The sequence below is a fragment of the Hibiscus syriacus genome, unplaced genomic scaffold, assembly GCF_006381635.1.
Source record: "Hibiscus syriacus cultivar Baekdansim isolate YM2019G1 unplaced genomic scaffold, ASM638163v2 tig00003096_pilon, whole genome shotgun sequence".
In the NCBI taxonomy this organism is placed as follows: Eukaryota; Viridiplantae; Streptophyta; class Magnoliopsida; order Malvales; family Malvaceae; genus Hibiscus; species Hibiscus syriacus.
This window is the reverse complement of record NW_024061961.1, coordinates 723238-750044: the sequence shown is the minus strand read 5'-3', so window position 1 is coordinate 750044 and position 26807 is coordinate 723238. Positions and strand designations below refer to the sequence as shown.

Below are 26807 nucleotides of genomic sequence, written 5' to 3'. Positions count from 1 at the left end.
CAAGACATAAATTCTTAATAAAATCTTGAAACTAAAGGAGGATTCGAGTTGAAAACCTAAAAATATGGCTCGAATATAAAAAACTGTGCAACTGTTGCATAGAATGTGATCTTATAAATCCCTTGATAAGGCATCGCACACCTGAGTGTGGTCATGAGAGCTGGGAGCCGGAGAATACTTCTAGTAGATGAGCATAGAATCTACTCCATCATATCAGTGAACATCAAAGAAATGAGAAAGCCATACCTTTGACCAAAGACAATAACCCGAGACATCTTGTTCTTTACTTACTTACCATACCTAAAAAATTAGCATTAATTTTGACACTTGTCAAATAGCTATAATTTATTTTGAAGAATTAAAAGTGTAATTAATTCTTTGATATCCAATGAACTCTTGTTTTATGAATTTGGCTCAATTGTAAAACCTAGAAAGGGGTAATATTTCTCAAAATCTTTGATTAAACATTTTTCAAAAGTCTTTTAATTGATATTTTCACACTTTTAAAAATAAAAGAAGAAGAAAAACGTGTTTCAAATTTCTGGAGTGGATCTTGGTAGTTGACATGTTCTCTCAGACACAAAGGTCATGCTTAGAATCAGTACTGAAGCAAGAAATGGTGAATGTTGGGGCTTCTTGGGAGATTCAACAACCTGAAGTGAACGATCAGATCTTCTGAAGGCCTTTCCTACACATGCAGGAATAAGTAGATTATTTGTCGCCTTTGAGATTGTTTCTCTCGAAATAAAGTGTCGTCTCCTAGAGACAGTTTTCTTAAAAACAAATTTTATCTCGCTTAAAACAATTTTCTCTAAAAACAAATTTTGTCTTGCTTGAGACAATTTCTCTCAAAACAAATTTTGTCTCACTTGAGACATTTTCCCTCGGAACACAAATTTCGAATTTGTTTTACTTGAAACAAAGTTGATCTCACCTGAGATTGTTTTTCTCAAAACAAACTTTGTCTCACTTGAGAAAGTCTTCCTTAACGTAAAATCTTTGAGATTGTTTCCCTTCAAACAAGTTTTGTCTCTCTTAAGACAATTTCCCTTGAAACATCATCTTTGAAATCATTTCCCTTGAAACGAATTTTGTCTCTCTTGGGACAGTTTCTCTCGAAACATTATCTTTGAGTTGTTTCCTTGAAACAAATTTTTTCTCTGTTTAGCCAGTTTCTCTTGAGACAATCATCTTTGAGTCGTTTCCCTTTAAGCGAATTTTTTCTCTCTTGAGACAAATTCTCTTGAAACACCTATCTTTGAGATCGTTTCCCTTTAAATGAATTTTGTCTCTCTTGAGACGGTTTCTCTTGAAAAATTATTTCTAAAGATGGCCAGCCATCCTCATCCATAGGAACCGTGTCATCCACCAACCAGACCTACTCATCACGTAAGAGTCGTGTTACCCTTACATAATAAGTCGTCTTCATCACGTAGGAACTGTGTTATCATCCTTAAAGATGGCATGTCGTCCTCATCACGTAGGAACCGTGTCATCCACCGACCAGACCTCCTCATCACGTAGGAGTCGTGTCACCCCTAGATAACCAGTCATCCTCATCACGTAGGAACCATGTTATCATCATCCCTAAAGATACTCAATCATCCTCATCACATAGGAACCGTGTCATCCACCGACCAAATCTCCTCATCACGTAGGAGCCATGTCACCCTAAAAACGACCATAACTCTTCATCACGTATGAGCAGTGTCGTCCCCAACAACAAACATATCTTATTTCTAAGTACAAATGAGAACCAGACAAAAATGTGATGTCTTGTCGTCTTTGCCCTATTCTTGTTAACACAAGAATATGCAAAGAGGGGCGTTGTAGACATCCGTTTTTGTCCGGGTCTATTTTATTTATATTATTATTATTATTTTGTTATTATTAATTATTATTTTTATTATTAACCATTAATTTACATTTTCTTGCAGGCCAGATTATTACAGGCCCAAAACAACATATAATAACCAATATACCCGAAGCCCAACAAAAGCTGACCCGAACTGAACCGACACAACTCAACTCGACCTGACTCAGTTATGGTTTTAAAATCCTAAAATATCAGCAACCGCCACTGCTTGATCTTCTAGCTCCCAGCCGACTCGTGCACCTCACCGCCCTACTTCCCAGCCGTGTGAGCCGCCGCTGAACTTTTCCCACCCGAAATTATCATCAACAATGACAAAAGCGCATCCATCAGTCACAATAATAAATTAAAGTCAGAGAAAGTACAAAAGAAATCTAAAAAAATCTTATTTCTATCAATCAGTCCATTAACAACAAGAAATCACGCATGCAAGGTAGATAAAAAGGAGAAAGCCAGAGAGAGAACCATTAGGAAATATTCAGGAACCGAAAGAAAAAACCTGAGAGTGTTTTCAAAAGAGTATAAGGAAAAAAACCGAAAGGAAAAACTCAGAGAGAAATAAAAAGAAAAAAAACAAGAAAAAGACATGAAAGAGATGAACATATCTGGGTTGGAGGAGCTTTGGAAAGCCCAAAGGTCGTCGGAGTGGTGTTTTTTCGAAAGGTATTTTCTAGATCTAGGGCTCTTGAGCGGGTTTTAGGATAAAATAGTCAGGGATTTGGGTTGAAGGAGGCGAGAGGAGGTTTTTTAGAGTGGTTGGGTCTTTCCGACCACCGTGAACCGCCGTGGGCCACCGTGAGGCGCCACCGTGGTAGCGATCTCTCTTCTCTGGTGAGGGAGTTGAGAGAGTTCTCAAACTCCCTCTGCCCTATGGTTTTTTAAACTGAAGCAAATGAGAGAATATAAGAAAGGCAAGCTCGTTTTTGGGCTTATATTTCCCGACCAAAACGCTGACGTTTAGGGATGGGTATTTCCGTGTTTTGTGTATGGGGTAAACCATGCTTTGGGGCTTCAGGTTTTTGTAATCTTCTATTTTAGCCACAGGTTGTAATTTATTTACTTCAGATTTTATTCCCTACATTTGTAAATCTTGTATTTTGGTCACTTGGCTATTATTATATATGTTTTATGAATGTTAGACATTATTCTCGTTGTTTATGAAACTTCCATTTTGGTCATTGTTTCTGTATTTTGGATTAAATGTTGAATCTAGCCCATATGTTTTCCTTTCATTACTTTTTTGTCCTTTATTTAACTGTACGAAAATGATAATTTACACTTTTAGTACATAAGTTTTTCCTGGTGTATTTTTTTAGTCACTGTTTAAGTTTAATTTGGGTTATTTGCTTGCTTTGACCCTGTTACTTTATTTATATTTTGTTTAGATCCTTTGATAAATATATGTTTAATATTTTAGTCCCTATATTGAGTTTTATTTTATTTTATTTAATATTTGTCTTTTATGAATTAATATTATGGCATATTTATATGAATATATATATTACTTAATAAATATTATTATTTATGATAAATTTTAATTAATTTATGGTATTGTTGTTAAACTTAGTTGTGTTTTAGTTCATTTCATATACATCGTTTCCTTAACATATATACTTTCGAAATTATTTTCAAGAATTGCATTTGTAGAACGGACGTGGAAAGTATCACTTAATCGAAGTGTACAAAATGATAGCTTGAAATGAATCAAAGTTATTTTTAACGCTAATTAATCAGTTTTAATTCAAATGATGCAATGCACGTTTCAAAACATCAATTTTTTTATTTTATGAAAACTGTCTATGTACGTTTAATATTCAATTCACGTTTTTTGATGAATGAGAAGGGAATATTCTTTAGAAATAAGGAATAGACGATATGCCTTTTTCGATGGAGGATTGCTAATCTCGAGATTTCTTTTTAAGTTAAAGAATTTTCCCTTATTAAATAATTCGAAACAAATTAATCAATGTTAAATAAATGGATCATATTTTAACTTTATGTTCGATTCATGATTTCCACCATTATGACAACGTGTACGCGATTAAGTACCAAATTTTGGGCGTTGTGGGAGTGATTATCGTTCCCCACGCGTAACCGACTCCCAGACCCATTAAATCGAATTTTTGGTAAACACAGACCAATTTTTGTCTTAAAAACGATTTTTCTTAAAATTGTTTTAAAATATGTTTTTAAGTATTCTACCTACCTAACTCAAAGGTTAATGGTGAATCATGTTCAGTTTAATCTAAACTAATTCAAAATTAATTGTTTTTTAAAATAATATTTAATTATTTTTTTAAATGGTTATGACAAAAGTTTTTGATAATTTTCATAGGTACAGTCTTCTTATGGAAAATATCAATGCTTCTTTTATTACCTTAATTCCAAAGTAAAGGAACCCGGGTGATTTAGCCGAGTATAGGCCAATCAGTTTTGGTTAGCTCTGTCTACAAGATCATTACGAATGTGTTATCAAGAAGATTAAGAAAATTGGAGAACTTTGTTTTCGAGGTCGTTGCTTGAGAGAGAGAGGTAGGTGTGTTGGAGAAAGTTAAAAGTCTTGTGTTGAAGGGGCTGTTATGCGCAGCTAGGAATGATAGGATAATTTGGGTGCATGACTGGACTAGTAGTTTTTCAGTTAGTAAACTATCCGAGTTGTTGATTGGGGTAAACGTGAGCCATTATCTTTTGATTATGATTTGGAAGCTAAAGGTTCCCTCTAAGGTGAAGACCTTTTTGTGGATGTTGAAAATCGGAAGAATTCCAACTAAGGAATTTTTAGTATCGAGTGATTAGGAATTTTTTTTGCTCGAATATGAGCTTTATTTGGTTGAAAGCATTGAATAATGAGGTTCTGTTATCGGAGGATAATTGGTGATTAAAGTGCGTAACTCAATTTCACGGAGTAGAGAGTGCTGCTGTATAGTGTCCTCCCTTGGCTGGTTTTGTTAAATTCAATGTAGATGGGGCGCTACGAAGGGTCGGCTGGCTGCTGCAGGATTTTAAGGACTGAAACAGGATTCGAATATTATTCTCGGGTCCGGTGGAAGCTTTGGGTCCTGAGCTTGCTGAAATATTGGCCATCGAAACTGCTCTGCTTGTGTTCATTGAGGCGGGTTGGGAAGGCAAGGCTAATTTAGTGGTGGAATCCGATTGTCAAGGTGTCCTTATTTGGATTAAGGATCCTTTACGAAGGCCGTGGAAGGGGTGGAAGGGGTAGTGTGTTTTTGATGAAGTTGATAGGCTGGATTTGCTGCAATTCGTATATACTCCAAGAATTCAAAATGGGATGGCATATTTCTTAGCAAAAGAAGGGATGAAGCGAGAGTTGTTCAAATCAGGGTGATAAAAATTTTTCTGCTTTTTCATGTTTTATTTGAAAGCTTTAGTCACTGTCAATGCTGGTATAGTTTGTGGTTTAGACATCTTTGTTTTGATGGGTGAAGTCTGTTTTATTTTGTTGGCTTGTTCTGTCTAGGCAAGTGAATCTATTCCTGTGGGTGATTGCTTTTCTTTGATCGTATTCATAGGTTTGTGCTGTTTGTCATGGTTTTAAACCAAATTAAAATACTCTTTTCCTCCAATTTAGGTTAGAGAAGTTTTTAATGAGGATCTTATCTTGGTCCCTTAATAAAATTATTATTTGCCTAGCAAAAAAAAAATTGGTTCGGGTTACTTTTGATTTGGGTTAATTTCGGTTCGGAATGCTTTTGATTCAACTAAAATCCAGGCTTATTTTGATTCGATTAGGGTTATTTTGGGTAACATATCAACTTTGGGTCATATTGTTGGGTATATATATATCATTATGCTGGAAAGATGATTATCTCTCTTAACATTTTATTGTTCATCACCTTCTTCAACTTATTTGTTGATAAAGAATAAATTTCACATTGGGTATGAACTACTTTGCGTGATCTGATTCAGTTCGTATGTGTTTCTTTTTAGACAAGATCCTCTATGTAAAATATTATTTATCAGAGTTTAATTTACTGTTGATGATTGTTATAAAATATTTAATATAATTTATGGTCATTAGAATAATGTCTATGACAATTAATTATTTTGTAATTATTATTGGATCTTTTATCACCCCATGTTGAACCTATAAATGGATGTTTATTTTTTCCATTTTATATGGCACTTCAAGAGAAATTTCTCTAATCGCATAAGCAAATATAATTTGCTTTGAAACTCTCTTTGATTTTTATAAACTTATTCTAAGGGGTGTTCTGAGTTTTGAGAGATAAGTAGTACCACCAAAGTCTACTTCATCTTTCGAGTGTATGAATTAGTAGAATCATACTAATCTCGAGAGGTCATTCGTTCATTGTAGTGATTACACACTTTAAGGCAAATTCACTTCCAATATAATAATTAATACCACGAAACGATTATCAATCCTATTAGTTATTTTATTTTACATTGTCCGATCAGTACTAACACCTCATTGTGCAGCAGTTATATTTTCCAACAAAAGCCATCACAACTCTATTTCTCCTATCAATATGTATGTATATGGATATTATATTGTTCAAGAAATGAATGATTTGAATCAGGGACATAACTGGAATAAAACAGTAGGAGGGATAAGAATTTATTAAATATTTAATAAAAAAATAAAGGATTATTTAATTAATATTTAAATTCTTAAAATATTTGGATACGAAGAATGGCCGTCCCTTATTTGGATGAAATGTAGAGAGTGGGTATTCAGAGATAAGATCCTACTGAGGATTTTGTCCATGTCTCGATCTCTTTGTGTACCCTAATCCCATCCTAATCTGCGAGAATATTTGCCTCCCTTTTTACCATTTCGGTGAATTAAGAAGAATGTACCAACAACCATGACAAAGCGCAATCATCCAAATTTTACGATATTTTGGTATGGTATTGAATAAAGTTTCATTACAACATTCCAATTGTCATCATTTTTTTTTGTGCTGCCCTCCATGTGATTCTTCTCCCTTCCATCGTCCGTTATAATTATTAAATTATATTATATGAATATATATAACAAGTAAATAATTATATGTTATTTAAAATATTTTAATACGATTGAATTCATCGAGTGATCGTGGTTAAAGGAAATGATGTTCTCCCTTAAAATTTTAGGTTCAAGCAGCTACGTTTGTAGGGTATGTGTTGTCAATTATTAAGAAAAATCATGGATAAATATTAAATTATAATCACCTCATGTTATTAAAAAGAATAATTTAATACAATTAAAATTCAATTATTAAATAAAATATAAATAACGTGTGTAAATATCTAGTTGATGATAAGCTAATTATAAATAATGTCAATACACTAGATTAATAAGTAGAGTATTTTTTTCCTAAAATATTTGTACTTTAATTTGGAAGATCAAAAACAAAGATTTAAAACTTTTAATTTATTGATTGAATCACGTACATTTTCACTTTTAATTTTTATTATTTATGATTTGACATGATACATTATGAATTTTAAGTTTTATATTATATTTATTTTTATTCTGACAAATGGTATCAATATCTCACCAAATTATAAAAAAAGGGCTTTGAGTGGACGAGTTAATAGTCAGTTGTAAACTCAGTCTTGTTTTCTCCTCACATATTCTTTAATATGATTTTTCTTACAATTATTGGCATAATTCAGTGTTGTTTCCTACTTATGAGCACTTTGATAGTTCAAATCATGTTCATCACAAAGGGAAGAACAACATGCAATTTTCAGTACCTCTCTTGAACTATTTTCATAGTGAGAGTACTCTACACTTTCCTTTTGGTCCTGCCCAAGGAAGATAAAAAGGAATGGAAAAACGGGAAGTGCCCATGATCGAACCATGCAAAATATGTACACGAGCAAATCAAGACAACCTTTAGTCAGGACGGTCCATCGATCGAACATCGAAGGCTGGAAGCTGGAAGCGATCTTTTAGCAAAGCTTTCCCTAGAGACTACTATGTTGTCGTTGATTGCAATGCTAACCTTGGGTGGTTGTGCTCACCTTCATAGGTAACGATAAGCATGGATGGCTCTTCCAAACATCTCTCCACATGCTTCCTTGCAGGGCAACTTCTCATACTGCTACATTTATAATATCCCCTGCACCGGTTGAAAAGAAAAAGCCTCCTAAGTTGAGTTTAACCAAGTATAAATCAAATGTAAGAAGCTTGCTATGTAACACTTTAAACATGCAACTAGAACTAACAACATGGCTAAAGATATAAAGGCAACATGATTCAGCTTGACCCTGCTCGAATCTCCCTGCGTCATATAAGTTATCACTTCACCATGAGTTGAAATTCTTCAACACTTAAAAGTTTCCCCTTTAATACATTCAAGACTAAGGTAATCACTAATCACTCAACGCAGTAAAAGCATAGATCTTAACAAACTGAAACATTAATGGAATCGATACACACAATAAGATCACTGAGTTCCATTCCTTGTTTGTTTCATTCCAATAGTTCCTATATGCAACCTATATTTGTAATGCCACAAGCAAGACAGAACAGTGCAACACCAAAATTCACATAAGAATACATCAAATCTCGGTATGATCGTTGATCGTTACCTAGGGTGAGAAGAACCCTTGATTGGCTTCTGTCCATACTTCCTCCATGAATAATCATCTGGAGGAATATCAGCAAGCTTGTTACTGATTGCAGGCACCTTGATTGATCTCTTTACTCTATGTTTCCTGCCAACAGAAGGATCAAAGTTAAATTATGATAATTAAAATAGAAAGCAAGATCCTATCGAGATGCTAGAGACGGCAAAGTATAAAAATCGAACCTCTTCTTCGAGCAGTGGCATTTACCGCTGCTCCCGCATTTGACAGTCCCGTCTTCTCCCCTAGCAAAACACTTCTTCTTGTGTTGGGAACCCTGATCGGACGACCGAGAACCCCTGACGAAACGGAAGGCACCCCCACCATCCAAGTTGGCAACACTACCATCTATGCTCAAGGAAGAAATTAAAGACCTAGTCGATGACATGGTAGGTGTACAGCTAGAGCTATCAAAATTCAAGCTAATGCCACTATTACTCCTCCTAAACATCAGTTCAGCTTGATGTTTCATTTGCTGCTGTTGGAGCTGTAACCTCTGTCGAAGCTGCTGCTGCTTCTGTTGTTGGATGTGGTAGTGCCCTGAAGAAGCCAGTTGGGCGAGTTGGCGATGGTTTTTCCCATTCGATCTCAATTCCGAAGATGGGGATCCTAAATGAAGAGAATTTTTGGCATGTGAACTCAGTTCTTGAGCTGAGCTTTCATGGTGAAGGAGCTGCAAAGCGTTGGATGGGTTATCCAAAAGGATGTTTAGGGGAAGAGGGGCATGTAATGTCCTTTGCTTCCTCTCTCTTGCATGTCCCAAACCAGTGTCCAAAAGAGAAACTACTCTTTTGAACCTGAAAACAGTCTCCCCAGTTTCAGCCATTAAATCTCTGTAGTGAATCTCATCTTTTGGCTGAGACAAAATACTCAAAACCTGTGACAGCTCTCTACTGCAGCCTTGCTAGCTTCCTCAACTTCCTCCATTTTACCCCCACCAAAACCAAGATTAAACCACTAATTCTCCAACCCAAAGATCAACTAACTAAAGAGAACTAGATCTTAAAAGACAAAAAAAAAAGACCCATCAATCAAAAATCAATTTTGAGATCACCCAAAGACCTAACGAGGACTTTCTTTCAACAGAATTTCAACCAAATTTAGCTTAAAGGGTAAATTATTTTCCTTTTTTCTAAAACATAGAAGGCCAACAAGAACATATTCAACAACAGCTCTCTCATTAGGGGAAAATAAGGTGTTTTACTCAAAAATAACACTGACATGAATTAATTATCTGTTAGATATTGTTTTACCAAATTTTATCGATCTAATATCTTTTTTCACAAGGCGTGGATCCGCGTTTTTGTGGGGTTTTATCCGAGTTAAGGGTGTTATTAGAAAATTGAAAAGTGGGATCATACGTTGAGACATTTTTGTCGATACTGTAACAATATAAAATTATATTATTTAAATGATTGTGAAAATTTTAAATTTTTTATTAGGTTATATTTTAATGAGAAAATAACCTCAGTGACCAAAAATGCCTTATAATATACGATTTTAACTAACTTTTTTTGGATTTGCCAAAATGACCAACTAAATCGCAATGCGATCGATAATTCGCAACGCGATCTCCGGTATCGCAAATCAGTTTCCAGATTCGCAATGCGATTCTGACTATCGCATTGCGATTTCCCAAATTTGCGTTGCGATTTTCCTAATTCGCAATACGAATACGTAAATCGCAACGCGAATTTGGAAAATCGCAATGCAAATACGTAAATCGCAATGAGAATACGTAAATCGCAATGCGAATACGTGAATCGCAATGCGAATCTGTGAATCGCAACGAGATTCTGACTATCGCAATACTGAATTTCAAATTCGCAACTCGATTTCTGAATTCGCAACAGGTTTTAGTTTCGCAACACAAATGTTTTGGGTATATAACTACGCAGCAGCAGCAACTCATAACTTAAATCGCTCCGGCGACATTCGTTCCTATATCCAACGACATCCTTCCCCATCCGGCAACAGGTTTTAGTTTCGCAACTCGTTTGTTTAGTAAATTAATTTACAATAATGAAATCATCTAATGTTGATCATGTTTGGATAGATTTGTGTTTTGGAGGGTTATGGGAGAATGTTCATGGTGTTTTACAATATATGCCTTTACCCATGAATCTTCAACTAAAACTGTCATTAAAAAAGTTAACTTATGAAACTCTAATGTTACGTGTTGCAAATAAATTGAATTTAGAGCCCCTAAGTGGATTTAGGCTATCTTATCAGAAAAATGGTAAAGTTTATTTGTTAACCGACAATGAAGATGTTGAACGATTCATTGCTTACATTAGTGTTTCAAGTGATGATGTTACATTGTATGTTGTTGAACCTAGAAGTAGTGAAGTTGGGTCAGTAGCGGGTAGTAATCAACTAAGTTTTTCAACCCCAGTTTATGGTGCTCAAAATTTAATGGTTCCACCACAATTTCATCACCAAGCAAATATTGTTTCACCACATTTCCAATACCAAACACAATCTCAAAACCCACAACCTTTCCCTAATCCAATCCCAATCAACTTTCAGCACCAAATTCCGGTTTTCGTATTGACCAGTTAGACGATGATGAGCCAACAGAAAAAATTGTGAGTACTAGTTAGTATTCAAAATTTGATCTTGGTCAATACCCGGACTTTGATCTTGTTCAATACTCGGATTTTGATGATTTTCCAGAAGAAGAAACAGACCCTGCGTGTAATGATTTTGATATTGGTCAATACCCGGATTTTGATGATGAAACAGCCGTTGCCGAGGAAGATGTTGTTGATGATAATGAGGAGGAAGTTACGACTGTAAATGAACATGTTGAACATCCATTCTGTAATTCATATAACACTGAAGAAGAAAAAGAAGAAGAAGAAAAGTCCCCGAAGAAAATGCCACGGGAGTATAACTGGAATATGCCAGAATTACTTCAGATACCGGAAGAAGAGTTTGTAAAGATAGCAGTTGATTGTTACACAAAAATTATTCGTATCAAGAAAGATGATTGTTTTGATACAAAGGAAGACTTGAAGTTAGCTTTGTATATGAAATGTTTGGAAGATGGCTATCAACTAAAAGTTAACAAATCAAGCAAAGATCGTTTCGAAACAAGGTGTATGATTGACAAAAACTGTACGTGGCGTATGATTGCAAAGAGGATAAAAGATTGCGAAATGTTTCAAGTTAGGACTTTTATTGATAAACATACATGTTTAAGAACCTAAGTTTTTCCTCACCATAGACAGGCAAACAAAAAGGTGTTGGGTGGTTTTCTGGCTGAGTTAATGTTTCTGAATGGTAGGGTATATCAGGGACATGAAATTATGACTTACAGGAATGCTCGGTTCAAGATTAGTATCTCATATTCTCAAGCTTGGAGAGCCAAATGTTATGCCTTGGAATTGTTGATGGGGTCGCCAGAAGCATCGTTTGCCTAACTGCCGGCTTATTGTCATAATTTAAAGCTGAAAAATCCTGGGTCGGTAACTCATATCAAAACAGATAGAGATGGATGCTTTGAGTTGTTGTTTATCGCCATTGGTGTTGTGGTTAGTAAATCAATATAATTTTGTTGACTCATTTTTGTTAGTTACATGCATTTCACATTTAAATGATTATATTTCTTGTGTATATGATTTTGTAGATTCGTTCGTTTATTAATTGCATGCGCCCAGTTATTATAGTTGACGGAGCACATTTAAAAGGTCGATACCTTGGAGTAAACTTATTAGCAGTAGCCATGGATGCTAACAATGGGATACTGCCAATAGCTTACGGGGTTGGCAAATCTGAAACCTCTGATTCATGGACATGGTTTATGGGGCATCTTAGGGATTGCATAGGTCCTATTAGCAATCTGTCAATCATATCCGATAGGGCAAACTCAATTGACAACGCTGTTATAAAGTGTTTCCCAGATGCTTTTCATGGAATTTGTGGTGTTCATTTGTATAGAAATCTAAAATCAAGGTCTGCTGGTATAAAAAATCACAAATGGACATACTGGAAGGGTGTAAAAGCTTATCGGAAAGTGGATTTTAATAAGCATATAAACTGTTTAAGACGTGTTTTGCCTCAGTGTGCTCAAACACTAGAAGATGTCAGGTTTGAAAGATGGTCAAGAGTACATCAACTTGGAGCAAGATATGGTTTCATGACGTCTAATAGTGCAGAATCAATCAACGCTCTAAGTTGTCATTCCCGGAAATTACCCATTACTATGTTAATGGAGTTTTTTCGAGCCTCTATTCAACAGTGGTATTACAAGAAAAGAAACCATACAGGTATTATTTCTTTAAATTCGTAACTTATCATATATTTTACTAAGTATTATTTATTTAAATTTACAGGAACATTGGAATATCGTGTTACACCATGGACAGAAAAAAAGATAATGAAACGTGTTGTGAAGTCAACGTCATGGAGAGTTGAACCATGTTCAAACACTTTGTTTGAAGTACTGGATAATAACTTAAATGGGCTTGTCGATCTAAATACAAAGACGTGTAGTTGTATGAAATGGCAAACATCTGGTTATCCGTGTGGCCATGTTATAAAAGTTTCTCTTCATCTAAACCAAGATGATTCAAGCGCATACGCTATGGATTGCTACACTACAGAAGTATATCGACAGACTTATGGCGAGATTGTCTACCCTATTCCACATCCTTCTGAGTGGGACATACGAGATGACTTACAAACAGTTTTGCCACCAGCCATGGACAAAAGGCTACCTGGCTGACCAAAAAGTCACGATCGTATACCATCTAAGGGTGAAGAGAATAAGAGATCGACATGTAGTCGGTGCAAGAAAAGTGGTCATACAAGGTTGACATGTGGATCACTAGTGCCATCACAATCATCTTTTCCTCTACCAAAATATGGATCCTCATCAAAATCCCAATCACAACCGGCTTCACCTTTTGGGACTGTAACGTTGTATTATGTGTATATTATGTGTGAACTTTTAACATTTTCAGTTAGGCATGTAATAGTAACTTGAGTTTGAACATTGCTATGATATGTTCAGTTGTTATCACTTATTAGACATTCATTTGACTATCGCAACGCGAAAATCGCAACGCGAATATGACTATCGCAACACGGAAATGACTATCGCAATGCGGAATTGACTATCGCAACGCGGAAATGACTATCGCAACGAGAGAATCGCAATGCGAAATGAAAATCGCAACGAGTGAATCGCAATGCGAAAATGAAAATCGCAACGCGAAACTAATTTCGCGTTGCGATTTTCATTTTCGCATTGCAATTCACTCGTTGCGATTTTCATTTCGCATTGCGATTCTCTCGTTGCGATAGTCATTTCCTCGTTGCGATAGTCTGTTTTGCATTCAACATAATGCAGATTGAAATCAACAAATCAACTATTACATTTCAATCAATTAAACAAGCACAAATATTATGTACACATCAATTAAACAAATCAACATTTACAAATCATCTTTTACAAATCAATTAAACAATCAAAAAATAATAATGAAATCAACTTTTGCACCCATACATCCATTTCACGCAGCTCACTTCAGGATTAACCTGCAGAAACCAAACATTGAATCAACAACACTTTCTACACATCTAAAACCTACAAACAGCAAATTATTGAATTCTAGCTACTTAACCAAACATTTTCAAACCAAAAAAAAGTATATATGTTTAACAACACTTGCATTTGACTTACAAATTGTTTATGGACACTTTCATAATGCGGATGCAGGTAGGCAGCATCTCGCATATATCACTCTAGCCATAAAATGCCGAAACCACAAGCCTACTGTACCTCTATCTCTATCGGTGGGAGGTAGAAAATGTGTACTTCCTGTCGTCAAACGCTCCAAGCACAGCATACGAGAGGACCACAATCCCCTCTGGCTTCCTTCGTTTGTTGTGGCACGGTCTCGTCTCTGATAACTGTAACATTGAACTTCTTTGGCTTCTTGTTTCCAGACTTAGTCCAATAATCAATTGCATCCAAGAATTTAGCCAAATGAGAGCTCCATCCCTTAATCATATCTCTCAAATCAGACAATGATATGTAATTTATCATGCTGTCATATACTATTATCTTTAGGGATGGGAGCTGAAGCTCGACGAGAAGCCAATGAGTACGGTCTAAAACAGGGATAAACACCTGCATTCGAAATGTAATAATTCAAATTGCGCACTTATTTATGAACACCTTTAAAATATTTAAACAAATATACTAACCTTATCGACCTCCCACCATGCAGGATAAAGTTTAGCTTGTCCATTAGCCAACACATATGATTCCTGTCGTTGATTCTTCAAGTGAACTACGTGAAAAGACGTCGGCATAATTGTATATCGCATTTTTTTAATATTTTTCTTCAATTTCCTTACAATTAGAAGACGTGTCACCCATGCATCAATATGCTGTTTTACAAAAAAAGACATATATTAGTGAATTACATAAATTTTAAAAAAAAATAATCAAACTGAAATATAAGAAGAAATATAAGACTTACCCCCCATCGAAATAGCCGTTGTCTTCAACCCCTAATAATACACCCCACCAAGACCGTTCAATCAAAAAATGCATATCATCTTTGAGTTTGTATATGTCAGCGTAACACCCTTGGCTCCGCTCATGTAGATAAAAATTAACTGCGGTCTTAGCCCAAAGGGTATTATCCAGAATTGTTTCCGGTAGTTGTTTCCTCTCCACTTCATCTGCCGGAATGGTACTGGTCGGTAACTTATACGAAAGCCAACAATCATCCATCATGTCCGGCACGTGAGGGGTTTCTCAATAATTCGATATATTACGCCGTGTGAATCGGGCTCTAGAATGTTGGGAGGGACCTCTTCAACGATGACAGTGGCCTCTTGAACGGTGAGAGGGGACTCTTGAGGGATGATAGGGGCCTCTTGAACGATAGGGGAGGCCTCTTAAACGATGACAGGTGAGTCAGGCTTTTTCTTACGGATTCTTCGCACTATTGGGGTGAACGGAGACGTAATGGCACGTACACGCCGTCTGATACATGAACTCCGTCTTGCAAGAAAAACCCGACGTAGAGCATCCACCTTAGCGGGCTGCTAAAAATAAATTAATACATAAATCAGTAAATAAAATACATGATATTAAACAGTGAAAACAAAGACAAATATATTTCAAACTTGCACGGTATTCACCCAAGTCATTATTATATCATTGTTCACAAAATGCATCAGATAACATTCCAGAAGTAAGCACTTATATAAACATTTAACAGGACAACATATAGGTTTAGTGCATGTTCAATGACAACATAAAGAGTAGTAGTTTATTCTTGAAACTTAAATTTTCAACACTGTGAAGTTAGTTGTCTTTTGGTTGAAGTAATGCAATTCAATCAAATTTCAATTTGCAGAAGAAGAATAGAATCTAAAACTTAAAATCGCAACGCGAAAATGACTATCGCAATGCGAAAATGACTATCGCAACGAGAAAATGACTATCGCAACGAGAGAATCGCAATGCGAAATAAAAATCGCAACAACAAAATCGCAACGCGAAAATGACTATCGCAATGCGAAAATGACTATCGCAATGCGAATTTGACTATCGCAACGAGAGAATCGCAATGCGATTTTCATTTCGCATTGCGATTCTTTCGTTGCGATAGTCAAATTCACATTACGATAATCATTTTCGCATTGCGATAGTCATTTTCTCATTGCGATAGTCATTTTCGCATTGCGATTCTCTCGTTGTGATAGTCATTTTCGTATTGCGATAGTCATTTTCGCATTGCGATAGTAAACTATTCTTCTTCTTCAAATTGAAACTTGAATGGATTGCATTACTTAAACCAAAAGACAACCAAAAACAAATACTAACTTCACAGGGTTAAAGAATAAACAGTTAAACAGTATTGGCAGCAACCGAATGAATTTACTAAGCAATCTAAGTGAAATTACGAGTAAATTTATCATCAAGTTAAATATATGAAAAATATCAAACTTACCTCATTGCGTAGAGTATGAACCTCGTTCTACAACGATGCTACAATCTCACGTAGAGCTGCTACCTCACTACGTAAAGTAGACACCTCAACACGCCATGCACCATTATCATCGCGTAAAGTACCGACCTCCTCACGCAAGGCATTGACCTCATTACGTAACTCCCCTAACTCATCCCGTGGAGGTGGAGAATAGGGAGATAAACGTCGTGGCATCTTTGCCGGTCGCTTATCATGAGGTGATGGTGGAGAACAGGCTCGATGATATGACAGAATAGGTAATGACTCTCGTTGTGGAGGTGTATATTCGGGTCGATCAGGTGATGGCTCTAGGTGAGGTGATGGCTCTCGAAGTGGTGGTTGCTCATCATCCATGCTATCAAAAAAACGCTTACTAGCTTGCCACCAATCAGTGGCAAGCTCAGCTTCCGTGGGTGTCAGCCTCTGTAATGGAGTGTTGGCCTCCTAACAATATAAAAGCTCAAACAAAGTTAAACGTGTACTAGTAATAACTTGTTTATAAACATATGGTAGTATTTGTGTTAACTTACATTATTTATTGTAGTATACGATAGTAAATCTTCCCATTGCTGCAAGGACCGTTTCCTCTTCCAGAAAATAGCCCTAGGAATATCATTAGAAGTTTTTAATGCATTTGTCTGCATGGCGGGAAAGGCCTCAAATATCCAAATCTACAAACAATATAATAACAAACATTAGTAATTGTTAAAGAATTAATTATAATTTGGAAACATTATATAAAAATTATTACCTTAAAGGCCCAAATAAAGCCTGACAAAGTGTATTTGGAACTATCGCCACGTAAACTTTTTCGATCATCAAAGGCAGACGACAACTTATTCCATGTAGCTCTCCATAGATACGAACCCCATGGAAATAGGTTCCATGCATTTAGGTCCTCTACCAATTTAATTAGATCATTAGGAATAGGTTGTCGGGCCTCTCTGCCTAAAAAGTCGTCTTGCAAAAGTATTAGAAGGTATACTCAGACAACATCGACGTCATCCATCCGAGTAAAACCATCTTTCTTATTCAATAATCTCGTCAAGTCTTCCACGTGTAAATTCGGCTTCTCCGTTGACAGCTCAGGAAAAACCCGGGAAACCATGATAGGCGGGTAATATGTCTAGTGTACCGATCTACATCATCGTGTCTGAAGCGTAGACCGGTGATTAAGCAAAACTCCTCCCGCCCAAAACACGTATACGCAGGTGGAAAATCAAACCATATCTCTTCATCACGACGTTGTATAGTCTCTGGTAGATCGCTAGTCATGGTTTGAAGAAACAGATGGGTCAACATAGAATCTCCACCCGGATGTTGTACTTTCATCCATGGCCCGAAGTAAGTATCCTCAAATATTTTTCTTTGTGCAGGTGAAAGCTTCGACTCAATTGTTTTGGCCAGGCTTACTTTATTTCTTAAGGTCAATTGAGCCGAATAAAAGTTCTACAAAAACAATAAACATACCAATTTAGATATACCAAAAATTACACTGTGAAGATATAACAAGAACAATAAACATAAAGAGTAGTAGTTTATTCTTCAAACTTAAATTTGCAACACTGTGAATTTAGTATTTGTTTTTGTTTTTTGGTTGAAGTAATGCAATTCATTCAAGTTTCAATTTGCAGAAGAAGAATAGTTTCTGAAACTTTAAATCGCAACACGAAAATAAAAATCGCAACACGAAAATGACTATCGCAACGCGAATTTGACTATCGCAACGCAAGAATCGCAACGCGAAATGAAAATCGCAACGACATAATCGCATTGCGATAGTCATTCTCGGTTTCAAATACTAAAATTAAAAGAACCTTGAATCGATTGCATTACTTCAACCAAAAGACAAAACAAAGACAAATACTAACTTCACAGGGTTAAAGACTAAACAGTTTAGCAGTATTGGCAGTAATCGAATGAATATAATAAGCAATCTAAGTGAAATGGTTAATCTATTATTGAAAACACCAGTAAACTTATCATCAATTTCAATATGGAAAACCTAATAATAATGCAAAAATTTCAAAATAAAAATAATTAAAAAAACTAACCCTCGGTGATTGATTTGGTTGATTTTCCATTTCTGACCGTGAATGATTTCGCCAGAGATGGAGACTGATATCGTCGTGGGGACTGATTTCGTCGGAGATGGGGACGGATGTCGCCTTAGAGAGTGAGAGATGGAGATGAGACTGAGTTGTGATTTAGGGTTTTAGGTTATGAGTTACGATTACGTGATATACTGTGGACGGTTCAGTGTTCCGATATATTAATATATATGTGTTTGGAATTTGAAAAAAAATACGCGTTAATTCGAATGGCGCTATGTAAATCGCATTACGATTTACGTAATCGCATTGCGATTTACGTATTCGCATTGTGATTTACGTAATCGCATTGCGATTTACGTATTCGCATTGCGATTTACGTAATCGCATTGCGATTTTCCAAATTCGCATTGCGATTTACGTAATCGCATTGCGAATTAGGAAAATCGCAACGCGAATTTGGGAAATCGCAACGCGAATTTGGGAAATCGCAATGCGATAGTCAGAATCGCATTGCGAATCTGGAAACTAATTTGCGATACCGGAGATCGCGTTGCGAATTATCGATCGCATTGCGATTTAGTTGGTCATTTTGGCAAATCCAAAAAAAGTTGGTTAAAATCGTATATTATAAGGCATTTTTGGGCACTGAGGTTATTTTCTCTATTTTAATTCATATACTATATATTTAATTAGGTGTATTCCAGCTATTGTTTTTGCAGATATAAGACTCTCAATCTTTCAAAATCTCAGAATGATGGTCGTCCGCGCTTTATCCGAGCTGACGCCACGTAATGATTATTGGTTTCGAATTTCTAGGCCTTTAAACTCTCTCCTCGCCTACAAATAACACCCTTTCAATCGTAAACATCACCACATCAATTCCTCATATATTTACTTCACCAGTTCCTTTGATCTTTTGTTGTAAGTTAATTTTTTTAATATATTATATTTAATTTATATATGATTATTTGAAAGAAAAAATTATTATACTAATTATTTTCTATTATTTTTTGTGGCTGTAAAATTGGAAAGTGGGATCATAAGTTGAGAAAATTTTGCCGATATTGTAACAATATAAAATTATATTATTTAAATTATTGTGAAAATTTTTAAATATTTTTATTAGGTTATATTTAATCCATATACTATATATTTAATAAGGTGTATTTCAGCCATTTTTTTGCAAATATTAGACTCTTAATCTTTCAAAATCTCATAACGATGCGTATTTCAGCTATTGTTTACTATGATGGAGAAATTCGGGAAGATGAAACCGGTGTCGTGTTCATATCAAATCATTCTGTTAACATATCCTTCAAGAGAAACATAACTCTTGAGGAGCTTATAACGAAGATTTGAAGAAAGATTCATGTTGGAAGTACTAGAAAGTTGTCATCGCTTCAGTACAGATTTCCAACATCGGTGTTTCTGTTAACTTATACAGCGTTCGAACTATCGAATGATAATGATGTTGTAATTATGTTGATTCTCAAAATATTTATTCAGACATCGATACAGAGATGTATGTGAAATTTGTTGAAGTGTGTGTTGTTCATGGTATGACATTATGCTCCCACAAAGGGTTGGCTCAACAAGTTGATCAAGTTGACAGCCCAACTACAGTAATGTGTAATGATTTTAATGTCATAATGGGAAATCCGCATCATGGTGTCATCCCATCAATATGTGTCAATTTGTATGACAACATCACGTGCAGTTCAAGGAGAAGGTATTCATCTGCCAATTTCTTTGACATGAATATGGAGATACCCTCGACGCAACAATATATATAGTACCCATTTGACACGATGCATTCAAGCTCCAAGGGGAGGCATTCAACTACAAGTTTTTTCGTCCTCAATATCGAGATGCCTTCAAGTTCAAGGGGAAGGTATGTAACTACCAGCTTGTTCTACCTAAATGTCGACAGCGTGGAGGAACCCTCATCTCTACCAGAAGAACCTCTTCGTGGGTCACGTGCAGATGATGTTGAGACTGGACTATTGTTCACCCAGAATCACCGCAGTTTAACATAAACTTCAATGATGATGATGTAGATGAAGTTCCCACAAATTCGGTACACACTGAACCTCTAGCACACATGTATGAAGCTGACTATGGTGCAATATATGGGCCAGAATTTGCGGATATGCCTAATGTCGGTGACTATGAATTTAACTCATCAGTCAATGATGGTAAGTTATATAAAGCAATGGAGTTTTCATGCAAAGAAGTGAAGATAGAAATTAAAAATTACAATATTCGTAATTTTATTCAGTCCAGAGTCGACCGCTCTACCACCGAAAAGTATGTCTGCCACTGTGTCCAACGTGATAACGGATGCAATTGGATGGTTCACGTTTCAAAGAGGAAGAGGAAAAACAATATATGAGAACTAATGATATACAACAATTCTCACACATGTTGTGCTAGAGGGATCAACTAGGATCATCCGAACTTGGACTCTGACATGATCTGCCAAGCCATCATGCCCATGGTAAAAGCAAGCTCCCATATAGTTATTGTTGTGTTGATTTTATTTTTACGATCGCAGTATGGGTATACCGTTTCATACAGAAAAGCATGGAATGCAAAGCATAATGCCATTAAAAAACTTCACAGCGAATGAGATGTATCCTACAATGAACTACCAAGTCAGTTTAGGGTGGTGTGCAGATTGAATCCTATGACAATTATGGACTTCGAAACTTGCTATGCATACCACAATGATCGAGTGTTTCACGATCGATGCAAATTTTTACCGGCTTTTTGGACTTACCCACAGTGCATTAATTCTGTGAAATACTGCAAGCCCGTGGTCCAAATCGACGGGACATTCTTGTATGGAAAATACAAGCAAGTTTTACTATTGGTAGTTGTCCAAGATGGTAATCGCAACATACTTCCAGTTGCTTTTGCCCTTGTTGAAGGAGAAGAAACAAATTCTTGGGCTTTTTTCTCCGAAACTTACGCTTATGTGTTATCACGATGGAACAAATATGTGTCATTTCAAATCACAAAGATGGGATCAAAGCAATAATGGAGTCTTTGGGTCCAATATGGAAACCACCCTATGTCCAACATCGGTACTGTATGCTGCAAACTATCATGGACGGTTCAAGAAGAATGATGAGCATCAATTACTTGTGTGCATGAGTATGTCAAATGTTATTTTTTCCACATTTTCATTTTTTGGAAACAAAGTTAGTAAGTTCTACATTTGATGCTCAGGTTACGAACTACTTCCTCAAACATTTAAGTCAATGCTTCAAGAGTTTCAGGGAAAGAACGAGGAAGGATATGATTACATCAGTCTCATCAATAAAGAAATGTGGACAAAAGCATATGATGGTGGATATCGATATAGAATTATGACGACCAACTTGTCTGAGGCTATCAATTCGACCTTAAAAGGGGTACGTCATTTACCAATAACGGTTTTGGTAAAAAAATACATATTTTCATTTGGGAGCGCTTTTTGCCAAGCTCGGGGGACAAGCTCAGACTTGGATGCAAAACGATCATGTCTATCACTATATATTAGTTAGAGATCTATAAAAAAATAATTGATACATCAAACGGAATGTATGTAATAAGCTTCTCTAGAACCCATGAATTGTTTCGTGTCATAGAGATCCCGCGACCTCTTCAAGGGATTCAAGCTAACTCGTTCAGAGTTAATCTACGAGACAAATGGTGCGACTGTAGGTTATTTCAAGCTCTGAAGTATTCATGCTCGCATGCTATTGTAACTTGCTCGCATACCCGTCAAGACTATAACCATTTTGTGGATCTCGTATACCTACTATTAGAAGTGTTTAAGGTATATGAATTTGATTTCCCCCATAGGTAATGAGAAAGACCCTAATGAGGTTCAGAATTAACTTCCGATTGTACCATATTTGTCCTTATTGAGGGAGCCTGGTCGTCCAAAATCGACTCAAATTCATTGTGATATAGATATTCGGGAAACTTCTAGAGAAAACAAAAGATGTGGGCATTGTAGAAACCCATGACAGAGTAGGAAAAAAATGTCCATCTCTTTTGACATCAAGTAACCTTTATTGTTGTGCTTGATGTAGTTTTTATTTATGAATACCAAGTTTCTGTAATTTAATTTTCATTTACTTTAAGTTAATGTCATTTCAGCATCTCCGATTAATTAAACAAGAAAACGATACAAGAAAAGGGATTGAAAAACACTAAGTAATAAAAGGTAAATAATTAAAAAATTAAAATTGTTGGTAAATAAAAAAAATTAAATACAAAAATAATGAAATGTATGAATTTATCAATGCCTACATCTTGAATGTGTTCCGCAGAGCGATGGCTCTCTGTTTCGAGGAAGATTTCTTCGTATAACTTGTTCTGAATCCTTACTCTCATCATCATCAGAAGCATATACATTTTGTTGATGAGAGACGAATGATGATGTATCACCTCCATAGAATAAGAACCCTAGAGGTGTGTGACTGATTATCCCATCGCTCATAGAAAATTAGGAAAACTGCGAAAAGACTGATATTGATGAGTGATAAAGCTGTACAAGAGGTGTCTGTGCGACGGCCATCGGTGGTAGGGTTTTAAATTGTCGTCACAGTCATATTTTTGGTCATTTTGTGTTTACCGTGATTGTGGCTGTCGCGGGCGCTATTGGACACTATTACGTGTATAGCAGGTAACTCAGACGGCAGTGCTACTGTTATTTCGTGGACGCTATCATGTTTTCAAACTATGATTTCAAACCCTGATTGGTGGTAAAGCTGGACCTACCAAATAACTAATATATGAACCCCAATTTGGATATGCAAACATAAAACTATAATATCTTCCATAAGGGGTCATATAACTTTACAACGATGACGACATCTGATATGATTGCGGTGCCATCTGAAACGGGTATATAATGTACAGTGGTGTAGACGGTGGTTGTGTGAAGGTTTCGGTGCTGTAGCTGAGGATGAACTAGAAGCGTCTGCTCTCTGTCCACGAGTCAGGGGATGATAATGTTGTGACGGTAGATGTCTTTGTCGACGTCGATGAATGCTCCTACCTCGTGCTTTCTTGAAAAGCATGAACGATTTCTAATTCCTGTTGAACCACTCATAATAACCATCTGTAACTGTCAAATGTTCCACATAAATGGCTTATGTACAGGGAATGCACCCACGTTGATCCTCTCATATCATTACCCACTCATAGTGCTTCAGTAGTCAGTCTACTTCTTTTTTGATACGTCGATCAATGATATACAAATCATCGAGATTTTTAGGTACTTCCAGAATTGATTGTAAAAAACCAAATTGGCGGAGCACGCGATAAGTGGGATGCCACTCGATAATCGCATAACATAACAGAGGGAACACCGCCATCCAGACATCTAATGGGCCCCTTAAGTTGTATGGGATACAAATCCTCATCTCTTCAGTACAATAAGGAGCTCATTCAAACTAATACAAATATATAAAAAAATTATCAAAATAATAATCTAATTATATAACGATAATTAAAAGTAGATTTTGTTATTTAAATACATACCTCTCTGTCAGCCTTCTGATTAATGAGTAGCCTAATTTATTCTAATTCATCATGTAAATCCCGATGATATTTCCTTGCAGTTGACCACCTATTCAATTAAATAATTTTTATTATATACTAAATAAAATTATTAATATACAAAATTAGTATTGTAATTACCTCAATAATAGAGGGAAGACCAACGGGTTTTTCACCACTGGACATAAAAAGGGCATGCGATACCACGCCCAAGACTTTAGTAGAAAGAGACATCATCCGATAGCATTTTTTCTATAGTCAGTAGATCGACACATTTCCCTATAGAGAAATGCCAAAACTATTGAGCCCCAACTCCGTATGCCAGCCTGATGAAAATTGGTGAAGTGGCGCAACCACATACAGTGAACTTGGTTGCACAATTTGTCCGACATTAGGAGCTCTCCTATCAACTGTAGTATGTAATCCCGTGCATACATTTTAACCTGCTCCTCTGAGGCGTCGCTACTCAAACACTTAAAAGTTACATTCAACAAATCTAATGGAATTCGAGCACTGTTAAAATTAGGCGGGACACCTCCAAGATACTCATGGCACAATGAATGTCAGTCACCGTGCGCCATCCCATAAAGCACATATCCATTTACCGAAAGCCCCAAATACATGAAAACATCCTCCAGCGTAATTGTGCACTCTCCGCACGAAAGATGTAATGTGTGTGGCTCCGGTCTCCACCGCTCGACCAATGCAGAAATCAGGTTGGATTATAGGTTACAGTGCCCTTTGTAACCAAATCGAGCCTCGATTAAATACGGCCATACACGGGTTGGTATCTCTAACTTAAGATTACGAATGAAGGGATCTAATATATGGTCTCTCTCCTAATTTAATAAATATCATAGAAATTAAAATATAAACTAATACTAAAAAATTTAAATAAATAAAATATTAACAATAATTAAAATTAAAATAGAATTTAAAAATGTTATCGTATAAGCAAAATGCCTTGAGATATGATGTCCATCTAAACGAAGCAGACCGCCTTCCATTTTATAACTGTAAAAAATAATAAAAAGTTAATATAATATAATTTAATAAAATACTAAATTATTAATTTATTATAATATAGTAAAATATTTTACATTCTAAATAGAATTTGAGAGGGTTTAAGAGGATTTGAGAATTTGGTGTGTGCTTGAATGAAGAATAGGGAGAGATATTTATAGGAAGAATGGAGGGGTTTGGCCAGATGAGATAATTAATGTGGGAGGTATGAATGGTTAAAAATTAATTGGAAGGCATGAATGATGATTTGCGCCTTACAGGCGCGTGTCAGAAATCCCAGAAAGGCGCGAATGGTGATCCGTGCTTATCTTGACATGGCATCAGCTCGGATAAGGCGGATGACCATCCGTGCTTTTCACGATGTGTCTCCAGCTCAGACAAAACTCCGCAAAGATGCAAATAACGATCTGCGTCTTGTCAGAAAGGGTACTAGATTGATAAAATTTGATGAAACGGTACATAAAAGTTTTAAGGTAAAAACACCATAAAATAAGGGGTAAAGGAAAAAAAGAAGAGACCTTGTCAGACTTGGTGCTGTCAAACCCTAGATTTTGCCTCCCATGTTCTTTTTAGATTGATACTTGAAAAGTGTGAAAGAGAAGACTTTGTTTTTTGTCTATGGGAGAGAATTCACAAAACAACACAACAAAGCTCTCATCCTTTCTTTTTCTCCTTCCACTGTATACAAATTACTAAACAAATAAAAAAGAAATTCTAGATAGAGAAACCCATCAAATAATACGAGTTGTCTCAGGAAAGGCGAGCTAATATATGGCTAATATACATCGTTACCGAAAACATAATAATATACTTAACAAATTCGGTTTAGCGCTACCGAAAATATCGGATATGTTGAAGGTATTGATTCCATTCAAATAAGTATTGACACTTTTGAAATTTAAAAGAAAAACAGTAATAGAGCCTATAAAGTATCGATACTTTATAAACATGTATCGATACATAACAATATAACAGGTAAAATATGACAAACTCGGTTTCATAATGACAAAACCGGTAAATCGATACCGGATATGTTGAATGGTATCGATTCCATTAAAATAAGTATCGACACTTTTGGAATTTAAAAGAAAAGCAATAATAGCGCCTATAAAGCATCGGTACTTTATAAACATGTATCGATACATAACAATATAACAGGTAAAAATATGACAAAACCGGTTTCATAATGACAAAACCGCTAAAGCGCTACCGGATATGTTAAAGGTATCGATTCTATTCAAATAAGTATCTACACTTTTGGAATTTAAAAGAAAAGCAATAATAGTGCCTATAAAGTATCGATACTTTATAAACATGTATCGATACATAACAATATAATAGGTAAAAATATGACAAAACTGGTAAAGCGCTACCGGATATGTTAAAGGTATCGATACTTTAATAAGTATACGTAAAAAATTATCGATACTTTTAAAAGAAAAAAATGAAAACCTATCAAAAGTATCGACACCTGACATAAAAGTATCGAGACTTGGTAATTGTATCGATTAAATATAAATAACATATCTGGTTAAAATATCAAACGCATAGCTAAATTTCCTTTGAAAATATATAGAACACGGCTGTAGTTTTTGAAATCGAAGCGTAATTGTTGTTGCATTTCAGAATGCATTTTTAAAGCGAAGTTTGTTTATTTGGTGCTGCAGTCGAATCGAAAAGTACGTTGTCGAAACCCTAGTTTTTAAT

The 26807-nt window shown here is 35.8% G+C and overlaps 1 pseudogene; it reads right to left on the bottom strand.

Annotated features, from left to right (window-relative positions):
* Window positions 1–7723: 7723 nt before the first annotated feature.
* Window positions 7724–25807, bottom strand: LOC120174506 (annotated as a pseudogene).
* Between the last annotated feature and the right edge of the window lie 1000 nt (window positions 25808–26807).